Source organism: Pleurodeles waltl, chromosome 3_1, assembly GCF_031143425.1.
Source record: "Pleurodeles waltl isolate 20211129_DDA chromosome 3_1, aPleWal1.hap1.20221129, whole genome shotgun sequence".
NCBI lineage: Eukaryota > Metazoa > Chordata > Amphibia > Caudata > Salamandridae > Pleurodeles > Pleurodeles waltl.
Genome location: NC_090440.1, coordinates 1,334,318,201 through 1,334,336,122, shown reverse-complemented (window position 1 = coordinate 1,334,336,122; position 17,922 = coordinate 1,334,318,201).

Here is a 17,922-nt window from a genome sequence, read left to right as displayed (position 1 = left end):
TCCCAGCCCTATCACTCCAATCCAAACCAGCCACCCAATCCAGTCAAATACACCCTACTCTAATCTACCCCATTCCCATCCACCTCACCCCATTTCAATCCACCCATCTCCAATCCTAACCACCCTACACCAATTCACCCCACCACACTCAAGCCACCTCAATCCAATCCACCCCATTCTAATCCAATCCACCTCACTACCTCAATCTACTCTAACCCACTCCATCCTATTCCACCCCACTCCACTCTACAACACTCACTGCCACTGAATCCTACTTCTCTTTAATCCCTAAAACACTCTAATCCTCCTACTCCTCTCTGTCACTCCACACCACTAACCTTTAGCCATGCTGAACAGGAGCCACATGGGTGTACAACATAGCAAAACAAAACCAATAGAGCTTGTATAGGCGAGACCTATTGGCTTTGCCCATGTTTGCATTTTTTTCTGGCTGTGGCATCAGCTTTTTTCAGCTGCACCACTGCCCAGTCGCTTACAGTTCCTGAATCATCAGTGAGGAGGGCAGTGCACGCGGGCCTGTGGGGATGGAGTTTGAAAGTAATTGACAGCAGTAGACACTAGACATGCTCGGTCTTGCTCACCTGGGTCCAGCCTCCGAGTCCACACTCTGTGTGCATGTCTGGTTGGATGGCTGCCTTTTATACACCAGCCTGACATGTGCACTAGAGCCCTCTCTTCACCAGTGCAATTACGGACACTGGGAGAATCACAGCTGCAGCCTCCCTGGCCTCCTAATGAGCACTGAGTGCACCTGCCCAAGCTAATCCTGGTGCTGCTCTCATGCTGTGTGATAGCATAACACACCAAGGGAGCAACATCTGGACTGGCATTGGTGCAGTGGAACTGCACATGAGGCAGTACCGGGGAAGCATGACCAACTACTGTATGGCTTTATCATTAAGCCATGTGGTGATTGGCCACTTCTCCTCTTGTTCTCTCTTGCCTCTACGTGTGCATTGCCACCAGTAATTGCATTGCACACAAGGGAGCTCTGGAGACAAGACCTGCTCTCACACCATCCCGTAATACCTCCACAGTCTGGAAATGCCTCAGTCCCAGCCTGGGTCCAGACGAAATTACAAGCACACTCTGAATCAGAGAAGCGGTGTGCCACAGTGTAAAAAACACAAATAAAAGGTAAACATCTGTTTTGTTGACTGTTTATGGTTGGATTTCTAATTTAAGTGTTTCTATGGTATGCAGCCTTTGCCACTGTTCGACTATGTGGCTGTGGGCTAAGGCTCATAAGGCCATATGTATGAAACCCCACATTTGCGAATCCTAAATAGTGATTTTTACCAAATTGCTATTTGGGATTCGCAAAATGTGATGTAACAAGGCAATCGCAAAATATTTTGCGATTACCAAAAAATCGCAATCGCAAATAGTGATTACCAAATAGCAATTCGGTAAAATAGCAAACTGGTAATTGTTAATTGCAAATTGCGAGTTTTGAATTCTGGAGCAGCATGATGACATCACAACCAGGAAGTGAGTAAGTGCATGCTGTTTCCAGAAGCCTCAGCCACAGGAGCAGACAGACATACCTAGTGCTGCACCAGGGAGACACTCAGGAGAGTCAGCCAGGGAAATAAGACACAATGGCCACTGAAGGGAATGGCAAGGACACAGGAGGAAGAAAGAGAAAACTCAAGTTCAGTGAGCAGGAATTGAAGGTGCTCACAGAACAGGTTGTCAAGAATCATGGCAAGTTATTTGGTAAAAACTCACTGCATGTTCCGGAAAGTGAGAAGAGAAAATTGTGGAGTGACATCCAGGCTAAAATCAGTGCGTGGGTGTTGCGCAGCGTAGGACTAAGGAGATTCGTTAGCGCTGGTACGACTTAAGGTCACATGCCAAGGAAAGGGTGGCAAGCAAGCTGAAGGAGGCAAGGAACACTGGCGAAGGACCATCCACCCAGACACAGTCCACCCCCTTGGAGGACATGGTGGAGTCAACACTACAGCCTGAAGCAATAGTTGGTGTCACTGACATAGACACCTCAGGCATACCAGGCACCAGCAAAGGTAAGGGCAACAATTAATTGAATCACCATATGAGCATGTACAATTGTCCCTTAGATTAATGCAATGTTACCATGCACTGTGAAAAATAGTCCATGTCACACTTTCCATGCTACCCAACAATGCTTTTTGGGAGTGTAAGTCCATACCCCAACAGTGCACCTAGAACAAATATTGCAGTATTGTGTATAACCAAACAGGGAAACAATACAAAAGACAATTACAGACTCTATACCAGGGAACATGTTTACTCAAAATTGTAACTGTGAACTGAGAAATGAAAAAAGTACTTTATGACTGACATGCTGCACATTGATGTTGCAGATGTTCCTGCACCAGATGCAGCAGAAACAGGGGGGAATGAGAAAAGCCAGCCATGGTCTGAGACCGACATCATCGAGTCCATTACACTAGCACCACCCAGACGCAAGGCAACAGTGGAACCATTCCCTGAATTTACTCAGGACCCTGATGACTTGCAAGAAGATGTACACACAACAGCTTTTGATGGTAGATGTGCCCACAGACGTCAGACCCTTTTCTAGCACCAGTATACTCCCCTCAGGAGGCGTAGAGCAGATGTAAGACAGAGTTCAGTGGAAGGTGAGGGCCCATCTCTGTTTAGTGGTCTGGAGGCATCCATGTTAAAGGTGCAGTGCCTACAATGTAAGCAGATGAAATCAATGCACAGGTAGTTAGTGTCTACCAATCACAACATGTGCCTGCTGAATGCAACAGTGCAAGAAGGACAGAAATCTACAGCAGAAAATCTACAGAAGTTGAAAAAAAACATTTAAGAAACTGCACTGTAATGCATAAGGACCATGCTATCATCAATCGATGGGTAGGTTGGATGGGTTCAGCAGCTCTGTAAATCGCCTCAGTAATGCAACTACTTTGCTGTCACAACGTACTGTGAGCATGTAAGTGGAAATGGCACAGTGCAGTGGGTACGTTGCATCGGGATTGGTGCAAGTTACCAATGCATTGAAGACCATGTAGACAGCCCGGAGTGCTGCAAACAAAGACCTGGGTGGTGGGGATAGTAAGGAGCTCTCTAACTTCAGTAGTGTCACAGCCCCTGTGATGGATCTTAGGCATTGGAGTTCCAGACACAGTACTGTCTCAGAACCCGCAACAAGAGATGTCACTGAGCCCACTGAGTGTTCCAGTGGATTACGTGGACACAAAAAATAATGTGGACATGTGCTGGGCCTTGCATATTTTGTGACATTGCATTGATCATATGATGTTTATAGTATAACATTTAATTTGAGTACATACAGTGCTTTTGGACTACCTGTGTTCTATGCCCACATATTTTACCTGAAGTTGAGGCAATAAATGTGATACCTATAGCAAAAAAGAAACAAATTGTGGTGTTGTCATTACTTACATCAGAAGTAGTTGCGCGCAATCTCAGCATGTCTTTGCCTGCTGTCTGCTGCTCTCAATCGGTCTGCTGGATGAGGGGGTGGCAATGGGTTGTTATCCTCATCTGAGTCTATATCTGTGGTTTCCAGTGGTATGCCTCTTGTTGTTGCGATGCCGAGCAACATAGCACTTGTGGCTACCATCTTACAAAAGGTTTCCAGACTGTATTGTAGTGTGCCCTCACTTTTGTGCAGGCACTGGAAGAGACTCTTCAGCAAGACAAAGGTCCTCTCAATCACACTTAGCGTTTTCCTGTGCCGCATTGTAAGGATGGATTAAAGTATGGTGTTAGAATGAAGGACCGCACTACATATGCACTGTCTCCTACAATGACAGGAGTGAAAACTGAGTCATTGTCATCTCTGAACTTACCTGTATGATATGCTACATTGTTCCCTGTTACATTACCAAGTAGGTATCCTTCTCCAAACCCTCCCGCAAGAAGCCTTGTGTACATTCCACTATGTCTGAAGCTGTACAAATTATGTGCGCTACCAGGGAATCTGGCCACTAAATCAGTAATGATGTGTGAGGCATTGCAGACGAACTGTATGTTTATGGAATGGCTATTTTTTCTATTCCTGTATATGTACTCAGTTTCAGAAGGTGGACAGATTGCCATGTGTCCCATCAATGCAGCCAAAGACACCTGGTCTACCAGGTAAAAATGTAATTTTGTGAACTGCAAGTCCTGTGGGGTGGTGGAGAATTTGATGTGCTGATTTATTTTATATAACAGTGCATTGAGGAATACATTGAAGAAGCATGAGAACGCACTTTGAGACACACCGCCAGCTGCTGCTATACCCCCGATAGCTTCCTGAGGCTAAGAGGTGCAGGGAGAATAATACTTGCACATGAGTGGGTATGGCATTGATTCTGTGTGTGTGTCACTGTAGTTGTGCTTGTAAATCTGCTATTAGGTCTAATATGCAGAATTCAACCTCTCCTCAAACCTTCCAGGATCCTCATCCCTCCCGCCTATTTTGCATTCGCAAACGGTGGAGTTTTGCAATTCACATCGTTTGCGAATTCAAAATAGTTTGATATACCTAGTTAACGGTGCTAAATATAAATGTGTGCGACTAAATATACATTACCATGTTCAAGTCTCGAATCAGCCTCCTGTGATCCTGGGCAAATCACTTAATCTAAATCTCCCCATGCCTAAAAATAAATGAGCTTGTCCTTGTGTAACATAACTGGTGCTCCTGGAAAGCACTCCAATGCTTTCACACACTCTGGCATTAAAAGTGGCCAAATTGTGTGCTACTATGGCAGTAGGGCACCTGTAAGTGCACAGTGCTGGCCGTGACTCAGATACACCACAGAAACTATTTAAATTACAGTGAATGTCTGACGTTTTGAAGGTCATTGTGTGTGAATATAAATTCTCTCAGCTCTGTGTGGCGACTGCAACTCATTCACAGACTGCGTGGGGCAGTGGTGGCAACCATGTTACTGAAGATAGATTGTAGCATCATGGCTGGCAATGCTAATGAATTATGGTAGACTGATAGATTTTGTTTGGCAATTTGAAATGTGCTGCTTAATTATAAATGAATTGATTCATTGTGAGTGACTGACATCCCTGAAGCTAAGTTGAGCTTCTCTGACCAACGGGTTGTTTAAATCAAATTCTTCATGGTCCGAAGCCGGTACACATGGGCTATTAATAAACAGTGGCGGCCGGCAGTTTTAGGAGGGAGGGTGGTGTGGAGGGAGGGTGGTGTGGCGGGAGGCACACTCACACTTTCACACACATACACGCATGCACATCCATTACCAACACTCATCAACATTCAAACATACACCCATGCACCAAACATTCATTAATAAAGATCACACACACACTTACCTTCAGCCTCAGAGGTCCCAGGGAGGTTGGGACTGCTGACTTCCCTCATTGGCTGACCATAGGCAGCAGTCCCAGCCTCGTCACAGAGTGGGATGGGGTCAGTGAGACTGCTGACCCCACCCCACTCTGTGATGAAGTGCCACTGATTGACACTCGCCCTGGGCGCTTCAGGGCTTAAACCTGAAGCGCCAAGGTCGAAGTCAATGGGTGACGCTTTCCTCGTCACCCAGGGGAGGGCCTCGAGGCACCTTTGCTGAGCCGAGGAGGTCACGCCCTTAGGAGCTGTGACCTCTTCAGCCCAGCAAAGTTCAGCTCTGGCAGCCAGGAGTCTGCGCAAATCACCCATGTCTGCTCCTGGCTGCCTGACCTCAATATGAAGAGTGTCTGCCAGGCTGACCTTTGCTCAGCCTGACAGACACTCTTCATGAGGGGCAAAAGGTGGGGGGGGGGCGTGACCCCTCTGCCCTAAAGGACAGGCCGCGCCTGTTACTAAATATAATCAGCATTGCAGCACGCTGAGTTGAGTTCCAAAATATCAGCACACGTCATGTTACTTCAGCTCGGAGACAGACTGGTTGAAAAATGGTGTTTCTAACTATACTGAAAATGCCAATGAGAGAGGATGCAGTGTTTCTTACTGTCAGGCTTGCTTCAATTTATTCACAGCTTACTGCTTACCACCACACAGTTCTTCTTCTAGCCACCCTGCATAGCTAGGTGGTCTGTCACCATGCTATTACAATTCTTAAAATAAATTGACAAAAGCGACCGTTATAAACAATCCTATTCAGCATAATAGAACATAGATAGAACACATCATCCTTTAGCCCCCAAAACCTTCTCTATCATAATTCCTAAAGTTTAAAAGTTTTTCAAAAGAGGAAATGCCTTTTAGCTTTTCCAAATGTATTGTCAAAACACTGTGGTTTATTTGATTTTTGTGATCTGCTTCTTGCACATATAAAGAAATAAAACATGTAAAATTCACAATGGACTTTCGTCGCAATTTCAATGGCAAGAACCTGGTATATCCTTCACCAACATAGTGCTATGGTCTTGCAGGTCCTGTAGTTATGGCTTGACAAATGGCTTGTAGCTGCTTTGACTAATGAAACTGATTTGCTAAAAGCAAGCTCTTCCGCCCCTTCCAAATACAGGCAATAAATTCAAGCAATTTTTTCAGAACAGAAGCAAAAACATGGTCTGCCTGGTAACAGATCAGATGGCCTTGGTATTTGATTAACCCTGCTGTAGAATTATCTTTGGGAAAAGAAATCCCTGTGGGACCCACTTGCCTTTGATCATACACACTAGTGTGCTCTTATGACGGGCCAGGGAGTTAGCAGATGTGCTCTGCAGTGAAGCTGCAGCCCAGAGTGACAGAATACATATATGTGTATAATTTGTAAGGTATATTTTTATATCGATATATTTTAGAAGTTAAATAAGATGCAGAAGTAGCATCAAAATTGCAAGAAATTATAGAGCATCTTCCTGCCTCTTGTAATAATCGTAACTACTAGCAAATGTTTGTAAACATTGTATCACTTGTAATGAAACCTGTCTTATTGTAAAAAACTATAAACGCTTTGGTTAATGTCTGCACTTTATAATTCTACTTGCTTTCTCGAATTTGCTTAAAAATTCCCAATTACTCACTCTTTTTTCAAAATCTTCTCAGGAGGAGAACCCCCGAACCCTCCTTATGTTGGTAGGGCTCGCTTGCTTCTCAAAATTCGTCCCCAGCTTTTAAGCTCCACTACTTTCAAGTGTCAACAGCTACCACTGAGGTTAACCCTCAACACGTAGAATGCTAGTGTTGGTGATTAACCCAAAAGGGAAAAGGAGTTGTGATGAGAGAGAGTGAGAGAGACAATGGATGCTGTGGGTTGTTACAACTCTCTCTCGGTTTCGGATGGAATGGAGTGTTCGGTTCTTCTCTTTGTTTTTCCTGATCTCTGTCACTCACTGGTAGATGTTCACTATTGATCTTACATTGTCTAAGATTTAGGTAGGAAATACAAAAACATTGATCAGATTAAATTACGAAAGTCCGACTCATAACAAGGTTCAGCCCCACTGCTACACAATAATAATGGCAGTAATGCTCACTAGGCTATTCAGGGAAGTTGCTCATAGTTCACTAAGGAACCATTGTGTTTTCTTCCTATTCTTTCATAAGAGATATTGTGCACTGCTCAAAGTTCTATAAAGGAATTATCAAATTAGTAATCACTTGATGATGCTAATAGTTATTGTCCTGTAAGTCCAACTCCAAGCTTGAAGTCACTCAGAATAGTGACACAAGTCTGTTGCAAAACTCGATTGTTGAACTTTTGTAACTAACCACATAGTTTTAATAGTTTGTGGTTCAGTGCACCTACCTCATGGATTCACCTCTTTCTTTCTTTCTGTGTTCTTTTGCAGGAATTGAGGCCTGTAACAAGATCTACTAACCTGGAGAGGTCAGCTGAAGAGCTGAAGTCTGGGATCAAGATGGCCCTACAGGAGCTAGAGGCCTCTTAAGTATTTTGGGGTCCCTGGGCTAAACACATTTTGGGGGCTGGTGTTCAGAACAGCTTTGCATTTATGATTCAGTTTCAGCTCTTTAATGCCTTCTATGGCCAGGACACTGACAGTGCAGAGGCACCCTTGTCCAAATTCTAAATCTGTTTATATCTAATATATTCAGGGTTTGTGACCCATGTGTTTTCAATAATTTAATATAGCAGCTGCCCAGCAATGTAACTGAAAATAATCTGTGACACCCTTCCATTTCTCTTATGTGAGGTCTTGTTCTGTTTCAAAAGAAACTTTTTATGGGTGTTACATGAAACAAACACATTTCTCTGAAAAATGTCTGTAATACACTCTCACACATCACCCACATTAAAATTAAATACAAGGAAAATTGTATTTCAAACAATCTGTTTAAGAATAATTCAAGGCCACCAGGGCCAGATTCTCTGCAGAACAGAGGTGGCTCTATCAGGGTGCCCCATAAAAGAGTCCCTGGGGCAAAGCCCACTTTGCCTCTGACCTAAAACATCTCTGATGGGAGCTGGAAACAGGAGATCTTAAATCGAGGTAAGTCTGAAGTCAAGCAGAGGTTTTTGAGACTGGGCATGGTATATATAGACCGTGCCTCCAAGTCTGCTGTCAAATCTTATGAGACCTTGAGACCTCACAAGATTTCAAGTTGTCACATGCACAAGACTAGGGAGGCATGAGCAGGAAGGCGGCCTGTACTCAAAGGTAGGAAAATATGTAAAATGTTGGAAATATCATCGAGGACCCACACTGGACATGGAAGCAAACGTGGCAGGGATGTGCATATTTGGTCATGTTGTGGTGTGCCGGGTAAGGGGGTCAAGTGAGGAACATATGGGACATAGCTGGTAGGTCTTGCGGGTCATTTAAGATATGTTCCACCAATGACCCTCAGTAAGGGGAATGAATCGTGAGACCCAGACGAAGCTCCAGTGGTCTGCAATGAGATAATGTACACAGGGAGCGGGCACAACATATGTGCTCTATGGCATTTTTAGAATTCCTATCAATTCAGCTACTAAGCTGACTAACATTATTATATGAGTGTGTTTGAAAACTAAAGGATTTAACCAACTCTTTCAGGAGTTGTATTTAAAGAGTGAGAAGGGGAAGAGTATCAATTCTTGGGGAAATTTGCAAGGAACCAAAAAACGTAATGGGGGACAAAAAAGGGAAAAGTCACTGCCTGAGTGCACTCCTCCAGAAAAGAGGACAATCAGTGCAAGACAGAGTCCGATCTCCCTGTTGCCTAGAGCCAGCCGACGAAAATATTATCATCAATGGTATCATAGGAAGTTCAGAGATCGAGCTGCAGTAATTCTAACTGGTGTCCAGAGTCCCTGATCAAGGTCACCTCATCCAAAGCAAAAAGGCAAAAGAGACTGTAGACCCAGCAGGGGCCAAAAGCTTAACTTGAAAACCAATAAAAAACTCATTACCTGCCAAATAACGGAACCGTCATCAAGGCAAGAAGCTTCTTGAGATGGGCCAGTAATGAATTGGAAGAATTCAGGTAAAGCGTTTTTCAGTAATAGTTCAATCACTTCCCTTTTCAGGATGGGGAACCAGCCTGGAAGCAAAGGCTGCATTAACAAAACTAATGATTATTGGTTCTGTGGCCAGTGGCAAACTTCTTGAGAACAAAATATTGCCAGGTCATTAGGGGATTATAGGTTTAGCCAAGAAAGCATGTCTGCGACATCAGCTTCAAATAGCAGACAAAGTGTAGAAACCTGGACTGAGCACCTAAATGTCATTTTGGAGGTGTCTGAATTTTATTGAGGGAGATTAACTCATATCAGTGTTATATGCCTTAAAATTTAGTGAGCTGCCTTATTAGAAGGGAAAGCCATTATTATACGGCTTACCAAAACCATTAAACTATTTTCTAAGAAGAATAGTTCTTGTGAGGATTTAGTCTCTATAGTAATTGATTACTTAGAAAAGTAGATTTAACCAGGTGTAAGAATTTATAGTGCCTTAACTGAGCGCTGTATAGGTATGTGCCTCCTCCACAAGAGATGCCACAAACTTTAAGCTCTTCTAGTGAGCAAATATTTCAGCATAGGTTCTGGTGTGAACCAGCAGTTCCTTCTTGAGAATTTCTGTAGTGGCTTTTTTTATGCTTTTCTTCAGGTTGTATCACATTTCTCATCATACTCTCAAATGTTTCCTACACATTTTACTGGCTTAGGTGCTAAGGACAAGCTGGACAACAGCGGTGGCTCCTCTGCTGAATGCGGAGGGGTGTTGCCCCACTGCTCTGTGCAGTGAAGAAAACAGAAAAATAAAATGATAATAACGCAACATTATTATAATTTTATTTTTCCTCAGGGAGCCACGTTAGGTTAGGCCGGGGCTAGGCTGGGCTGGGGGAGGAGGGCTGAAGGAGGAGTTGTGAGTGCACCATAAGTGTGCATGACTGTTTGGTCTGCCCTAGACGGCCAGCCAAACAGTCATGCGCACTTAGTATTTCTCTACCCGTCTGTATTGCAGAGCCAGGAGGAGAAACTGCACAGGGTCCCACTCCCTGTCGGAGTGCTGAAGCAGGCTGCTCAGACCAATCATGACGCTGCTGTCATGCTAGTAACAGCAGCGTTGTGTTTGGAGGGGAGTCTGGAAGCCTGTGTGCTTGCGGGAGTCGGGGAAGAGAAGAGGAGGAAGGAGAGACTGAACTGTCTCTCCTAACATAAAAGGTAAGTGTTTTTTATTATTTTGTTATACCCTCTGCCCGCCACCCCTGTTGAGATGTAGCCGCCACTACTGGACATGTCCTCTTTACCGCCTCTCAGGTGCTAAGAAAAACTCTAGCATATCCTAGCACCCGCTTTTGGGGGAAGCACTGGTGCTTCCCCATTGGCACCCTCAGTACAGGCCCCTACTTAGGATGGCAGCGGGAGCGTTTCCACTGCCATCCCCCAGTTTGCAAATCAGTTTCTTCATACTCTTTATTGATGGTGTGTTTTTGGATGATATGGTAGAGGAGCTAAACTTATATGTAGACAGTTTTTAGGGAAAACAGTGCCACACTAATGTTCCATGCTAGAGCTACTCAATGGACTTCCACAAATGTTCATTAGATGAAGCAGTTCTGGCATTTGACCTTTTTTTATAAGATTACTAAGGAAGCCATCATTGTCATTATACTGTTCTACTAATCTCTTGATGTCAAATACTACTTTTCCAACGACCGTGAGCAGAGATTGGAAATTGCTTCTGCAAAGTTCGCCTTATTTTGTAGGCAGTGCTACCATGTTGCCACAAGCTCATCCTGAATGTGACCGCCTTTTCAAGATACAGCCTGCCCTTAACCATTTAGTGCATTGTTTGTTAAAGGTCTATGTTCTAGGTCAAAATATAGCTGTGGACGAGTCTCTGGTCACTGCCTGTTTAGATTTCAGACAGTACATACCCTGCATGAGTGTAAACAATTGCATTATGTTGCATGTGTTGTATGAAAATATCACTGGATATGCGTGTAGTTTCAGAATCTATACTGGTAAGGATTCTTCAGTTGACCCTTTTAGTTGTTCTTCAACTTTTGGAGTTAGTGAAAAAATTGATGTGGGAACTTGCCAGAACACTTTTTCAAAAAGGTCACCACTGGTATCCCAATTGTGGTGATGGGCACCACCCACGACATGAGCAGATCAGACCAGGGACCATCTTCGCATGACCCCTGGTTTGACCATTTCTGTCACAGATACAACAATAAATCACACAGTTTTATATGGCAAAGTGTGGTAGTACTGGGTGCTATGAATTTTGTAGATACCCTGCTTCTGGAACTTTCTCTCAAAGAAATGAGGACAATGTTTTATGGATAAAGTTTAGGATTTGAGGGCATCATAGGTTAGAAAGATAGTCGGATCCACGTAAGACACACCACCGTAGATTCCCCTCAGTGTTTTCAGAAATGTCTAGGTCTAGTAGGTTTACCTGGTTAGTGGCCAAGCCCATGCCCACGTTCCACAGTTACTCACATTGCCAAACCGGGCTATTTTTTTCTCAGAAATGTTGATGCCGCCATGTTGCATTTTGGGGCCTTTTGTGTCACTGATTCTAGGCTGAGCCACTCAAATGTAGTACTGTTTTATTGGGGAAAGTGTGGGAATACTGAGTTGTAGGAATTTTATTAATCCCTACAGCTTATAGAACTTTCTCTCACAGAAACAGAAGGACAAATAATAGTCAAAGATTGGGGTTTGCAGGGCATTATGACTAAGAAAAAAGGTAGTATTATCCACTCAGGTCACTGCTCCCTGGACTCCTCTGGGTGACTAGTTATCAGAGATGTCTTGGTCTAGTAGGCTTTCCTGGGCAGCATTTGAGCCCTAACCCAAATGCCACAGCTACCAACATTGCAAAAACTGGTCATTTTTCTTTAAAAACGTTGTGTTTGCATATTGCGTTTTGGGGTGTTTCATGTCACTTGTGCATTGGGAAATGTGTAGAAACACAGACTAGTAGAAAATATGTTATTACCAATTGGATTTGTCTCCATTTTTGGTTTCTAAATGTAAGTCATTGTGCAAGAAAGAACACATTTAGCAAAATGCCCTCTGAATCACAACAGTATGGGGTAACCCCAAATTCACAGGCGTACAGATCATAACTGTTCCTAAACTCAGTATCCTTTGCACATTTTAAAAATACATAGGCTTCCTTTGTAACCATTTTTCATTTATTAGAGTTTACTTTAGAAATTGCTGCATGGTCAGTCAACAATGAAAAATCATTATAAGCCCCAGTTCAGTTGTTGGGTCTGTGTATTATGTGTTTTTGGGCAGCCAACAAACGTTACATATTCATATGACCAGAACGGTCTGGTGGATTTAACGGTGTGCTATTTTTGGAAATTAGACATCAAAGCAAAAAATTACAGATGTCACTAATTGCTATTTTTTCCTTAAGTTTTTTTAATCTTTTTATTATCAACAAATAGTTTCTTTTTGAAAACCATGAGAAATGCATACAAATGACCCCCTGTTAAATTACACTTTTTGATTGTTCTTTGACAAAATCCCTTTTCCTGAACTACCAGGAGCATTTATGGCACAAAGTATGAAGAACCTGCATACCAAGACAGTTTCTTCTCCCTCCATTGCTCTCATGATACAGGAGATGACGAAGGATGGTCTAAGGATGCAAATGTAACAATGGCCCATATTGTTGCTTTGCTAAATAAAACATCAGTGAAATCTTTTTTGTGACATGTATTGTAATTGTACTTATTATAGCGTTTACTACCCCTGACGAGGCGACAAAGTGCTTTTCGGCGTATTGCACGCTACTCCGGAAACCATAATTATTAGTGGTGGATTAGTATAGAGAAATAGGAGTACACTATTAGTATAGGGAGGTACGAGTTAATTTGAGCAGAGGACGTGTGAGTCTTAGTTGGATTGAATTGAATAATGGAGGGATAGAGGAGGAAAGAATCTAGAAGTGTTAATTGGGAGATCAAAGTAGTAAAATGAGGTTTGGGATGGGTAAAGGAGAGGTGAAGGAAAGAAGAGACTGTAGGAAGGAATTTGGGAGAGCATAGCAGTAAAATGGGGTGCAGGATGAGTCAAGGGGGGGGGGATAAATGAGGGGGAATTTAGTAAGGTTGTTTGGGAGATCATAGTTGTAAACTGAGGTTTGGGGTGAGCCAGGGGGTGTAGAGGAGGGAAAAGTCTAGGAGGGTTATTTTGTAGATCATAGTAGTAGAATTAGTTTGGGATGAGTTAGATGGTGGCGCTAGATGATAGATTGATAGAGGTATAGGGTGATGGTGAGACAGAGTAAAGCTTTCAAGAGAGTAATTTTTTCCCTCTTGTTCAGTAGGACTAGCATATTAATTAAATATATAGATACCTGATTACATAGTAGTATATAGAAAGTATGCAATGACCTATGAACATGTCAAGCGTAGAATAATATACACACATATATATATATATACATATAATAGATATAGCTGTACACATACATACATATATATATATATAAGTCAAGTCAATGAAGTCTTTATTCGATATTTCATCATAAAAGACATGCTACACGTCATAATACTTACAAAATTATCAGTACTAACGATTAAAACAATAAATACAATATTTCATAAAAGCTACTAAGAACGTATTAAATCTATCTAATGCTTCATTTGTTAAATATTTTAACATATTAAAAAAAGAAGTACATTACTTTAAAAACTCAGTTCTAAAATTCAAGATAATTTACTTATCTAAAACATGTAGCTGTTTTAGTAGTTCAGAACGAATTATCCATGCCCACCCCAGGAATTTGGCCACCCCTATTGCTATAGTAGGTGAAAGATCAGTTTTAAGGATCCTACAAGCAGTCTCGGCCGATTGTGTGCCCAGACTTTTGCATAGGGGTACCAACCACTTCTTCCTTGGGGCAGCATATAATGGACAGACAAAAAACAAATGGCTTACATTTTCCCGCATTTCAGTACACAATGGGCAATTATCTGGGCCTCCAGTGCCCCAGGTTGAGGTTAAACACCTTAATGGTATTGAGCCCACTCTAACTTGGTGATATAATTTGCGGTCCATAGGTTTCGTAATAACATCCCAGTACTTTTCAATTGCAGAGACATCTTTCACGTGTACAAATGTTGTTGTAAGGGAACTACCTATAAGGGATGAGTGTCTTATGCCTACCACCCATTCCCAATATAGTTGTTTCAGCTCTTTTTTTGAAGGAAAAGTAGCTGAGTCTGGGTTGTGCCAAAGGGCACCTAAACCCATGGCACAAAGGGTGGTTCTAACACCCTTAAACCAACCAATCTTATCGGATCCTAGGGTGTCCCTTACCTCGAGGCATGCTTTCGCATATAATAACAGCTCTGGGGTAGACCACAACCTCCGCCAGAAGGCCAAGGGCCGAAATCTGGCTTGATCTTCCACCGGTTGGAGCCCAAGATCATAAAGGAGCGGGATGCGTGGGGATGACCTCGGAAGACCAACCGCCCCTCTTGTAAATCTATTTTGGGCCAGCATCAGTCGGTCCAGATTGCTATAACCCCAAAGCTCTGCCCCATACAAGACTGAGGGAAGAATTTTTGACCCATAGATTTCCATAAGTGGGGACATCGGGCGGGTAAATGATCTTTTATATTCCTTAAGAAGGGCACCGCCTAATTGAACATGTTTAAGTGCTTTGATATCAATCTGGGGTTTCCAACTAAAATTATCACTAAAATGCACACCCAGATATGTAAATTCGTTAGTTTGCTCAAGAATAGCACCACCCATTTTAACCCTTGCCACAGTTTGTGTTTGACCTCTTAGTACCATGAATTTTGTTTTAGAAACATTTACTTCTAGCTCATGCTCGTCACAAAATAACTCAAATCTGAGTAGGGCCTGCTGGAGCCCTTGCCTTGTCTTTGATAATAACAAGGTATCATCCGCGAACATGAGCAATGGTACTTTCATTCCCGCTATCTGGGGAGCATCCGTGGGATGTGTTGCAAAATATTTGGTAACCCCATTAATAAACAGGGAAAACAAAGTGGGAGCCAGGACACATCCTTGTCTAACACCTTTCAAAACATGAAACCTGTCCGTAACCTCGCCAGGCTTACCCCAGCGGACTTGGGCATAAGTGTATGCATGAAGATTCATTAAGAGTCGCACTAGAGCCCTGGGCATTCCCTGTTCCCGTATGCAATCCCATAACTTAGTCCTAGGGACCAAGTCGAATGCAGATCTTAAATCCACAAAAGCTGCATACAACTTGCCCTTACCCAAAAAAACTGTTTTCCAATATAAAAGGGCAAAACGAAAGGCTTGATCAAGGGTGCTTACATGAGGTCTAAAACCCGCCTGCAACGGAGTCAAAATATCTGAGTCTGTTATCCATTCCTGTATCCTCCCTAAAATGAGGCGCGCTATGATTTTTTGGATCGCATCAATAAGGCTGATAGGCCGGTAATTTGAGGGTACTGAGCGATCGCCTTTCTTGTATATAGGAAGGATTTCTGCCCCATACCATGAGTCAGGAATTTTAGCGCCTGCTGCAACTGCATTCACCAGGTGGAGTATATAAGGTACCCACAGGACCTGGTCTTCCAAAAAAATGTCAGCTGGAATACCATCTGGGCCAGGGGCCCTCCCTTTGGGAATGTTTTGCTGGCAATTGATAACTTCAGTAACTGAGAATATTAACGGCTCGACGGGCTCAAGACAGTAGGGTATAGTCACTTCTACTGTATGACACTTAAACTGATCGTCAAAATTTTTTACCCACTGATGATTAGAGACAGTTGCTGGACTATAGTGCGCGTCCTGCGAGATACCCCATTTTATGAGGTACCAAAACTGTTGCATATTGCGTTTACCACAGGCTTCTGACAGCATAAGCCAGCGTTCCTCATCCCACTTATGTTTTGCTTTGCGTTTTGCCTCATTATAGAGTTTTCTACAAGATCTAATCTGGCTATGATTTTTGTTTTTAATAGCCTCAAAGAGAATTCTTTTTATCTTGCTACACTCTTTATCAAACCAGGTAGTGGATGAGTATTTCTTGGTCCTAGGTTGTTTAGGGCTAAATTTGATGAACAACTTTTTAAGTTCCTGAAACAAGTCAGAATGGGTACGTATAAGTTCGCTGTTAATCTCGTCCTGTGAGCCACAATTGTTTAAAAGCTCCACAGAACTAGACACTAAGGTTCTTATCGCCCTGCGGGCCCCAGCGTCCACAGCTATTTTAGGCCAGCGTACCCTGCGCGTATCATTGCTCACAATGACCTCTTTTTCTGTTATATAAGGACCACTGCCCTCAGACCTCTGAAAGCTGGAATCCCTTAAGGTCAAAACCAGCGGGTTATGGTCGCTCTCTGGGCGTTCCGTAACTAGCATATCAACAGCTGCAAACCACTGCCTCACATCGACCAAAATATAGTCGATACGACTACTGTGTCTGCCGTTGTTGAACGTATGCCTGCCCTTCCTATCTGACTTGACCCTTCCATTAACAGCTCTTAAACCCATGTCCAGGCATAGCCCCTTGATATAGGTGGCTGAGCTCGACCACTTAGCAATCGGAGGTATCTCGAGTTGGGGAATACCCCAGGATAGATCCTCATCCTCGGTAAGCGGGCCATCATCAATACCCAAAGGCTCAAAACAAGTATTAAAATCCCCCATCACAATCTTGTGGCCATCGGTCGTTGTTCCTGATAAAATGTCATCCAACAGGAGGAGGGTCGGAGAAACCCTTCCTCCCTGGAGACCCCTGACATAAATATTAACCAACAGGATGTTTGTACCTTGGTTGGACTTTATCTTTAAAGCAATTATGTCTGGACTATCAATTGTCACTTCTTCAACTCTTACACCCGCACTTTGGCAGACCCAAATTGTAAGACCTCCAACAGGACGCCCTTTCTGGCCTCTAATAGCTGGCTTGCTAAAATTCAGATACCCCACCCGAAATATCGGTATGATAGCCCATGTTTCCTGGAATGCAATTATATCGCCCTGATCTATGAAGTCCCTCCAATCAGGAATACACTGGCTGGACTCCAGACCGGCTATATTCCAGGATATATACCTTGATAACATATCAACAGGCTCAGCTAAAGCAGAGGGTGAGTCCGTACTAAAATTGGGTAATGCAGACAATGTACCAACAGGGGTAGTGTCAGGATTATTACTTTGATCTGTGGCAATAGCCTTCCAACTTATATCTTCTATGTGGGGGGGATTTCAATAAAGTTAAATTAACTATTTCTTCTCTCCCGATGAGTCAATCATTCTCATCTAGGCAGGATAACGGCCCATATCTCCCGACAGTAATCAAGGGTTAAAAATCTAGTAGTTCCCACGTGACTATTGGTCCATCTGCAAGTTGCGGACACCAGCCTCTCAAAAATGGGACCACATTAATACTCCTGAAATTAACTATTACCAGATCACCTGGGATATCTTTAATCATGTGGCCAAGCCAACCCACCCTTCTCACATTTAAGATTTTACCATCAATGGTAGGGGGGAGGGGTCTATTCTTAGTAAGCCAGAA